The sequence below is a fragment of the Penaeus japonicus genome, unplaced genomic scaffold (genome assembly GCF_977035675.1).
Source record: "Penaeus japonicus unplaced genomic scaffold, GWHDUDI00000001_assembly GWHDUDI00000009, whole genome shotgun sequence".
In the NCBI taxonomy this organism is placed as follows: domain Eukaryota; kingdom Metazoa; phylum Arthropoda; class Malacostraca; order Decapoda; family Penaeidae; genus Penaeus; species Penaeus japonicus.
In genome coordinates, this window is record NW_028234411.1 from 31,169,019 (window position 1) to 31,170,667 (window position 1,649).

The window sequence follows — 1,649 nt, forward strand, 5'->3', positions numbered from 1 at the left end:
AAGATAATAATAAAATAAAAAAATCTCCATCTCAGCAGCAATACATATACAAGAAAAAAGTATATCTCCCGTTGTCAACTATACCTCGAGACTATCTTTGTCGAAAGAGAAAGATTGTTGTACTTATGTACAGCTGACCCATTGATGTATTAAATATAATTAAATATAAGGTGTATTAAATATAATTATTACTGAAAACATGTTTAGCATAATCACACGTAATTTGATATTAGACTTACCGAGCGAAATCACCAGTTAAAAAAGAAAGAAAAGAAGTAACTCCCACGTCAGTAACACTCATTAATCATATGTGAAATGACTCCTTTGAATTGACTCTTTGTGAAGTGGCTGTGCTACTATAATAGTGATAGGATTACCATGTAATGCGAAAGGTGAGTGAGTGGGGTGATTGCGTAGGGCATCATTCATTAAATAATGTATTGTGTGCATAGTGAATAATGAATATTAAATATTGAAGTTATTTCTTGTATTTATCTTTCCGTTAATTATAAATCGTCAGTGGCTCGCAGTTTCCTTTCTCAATAGACGAGAATAAAACTATAATAAAGTAATATTGCAGACCTTTAAAATAATAGATTAAGAAGAAAGTAATATTGCAATCACACTGGTTATATGGAACAGGTGATAAATATATTCCATTATTAATGATTGCTCTGAAATAAACACAAATTCCCGAGTAAAGTGTTACAATATATATATATATATGTATATAAATATACCTAAATATATGAATATATACATACATATATATACATATAAATATATATATATATATATACATAAATATATGAATATATACATACATATATATATGAATATATACATACATATATATACATACATATATATATACATACATATATATATATATATATATATATATATATATATATATATATATATATATATATATATATAATTACACACAAAACGGGCACCAGCAGAACCTGCGCTGCACACCATACAGATGCTATTTCAGAGGGAGTAAGCGTCACTCGACATATGGTATTTTTCATTCATTCGTTATGTGACTAGCCATTATTTCTTTATCAAAATATGGTTAATTTTATTCCTCTCCTATTATTATTAATATTGAATTTCATATAATTGACCTTGGCATGTATTTCGTCATTTTACGGACATCTGTGACATCATGCTTGTGGATATCCCATTTTTATTTTTTATATTAATTGTTCAAAATGTTTTACTTCGCCATTTGTTTCATTTTATGTAGAGAATGATGTTTATAATTCATATTGCTTTTAATTATTTGTACTTCTGTGATGCATGATAACATCTATGTTGTGACGTCACCATTAGGGGTATATAAACACTCGCTTTGACACCAATAAAGCGAGTCCTATCTGCTGGACTTTTGCTTGTGCTTGAAACCCTTTGGATCACTTCAGCTACAGACGAGACCTGACCAAAGGTTGTACCAATCCCTCTTACGTTGCTCGCTTAGGTTACATTTAATTTTAGTTTCTGTTTCTGAGATTCGTGGATCCGTCAACACTGGTCCCTAAGCCTTTCCTTTCCTCACAGGTGGCTTAAGCCTTTTCTTACCACACAGGTGGCTTTAATCTGCCTCGCGAACTGTGGGTGCAGGAGCCTTCCGGCAAATCTCT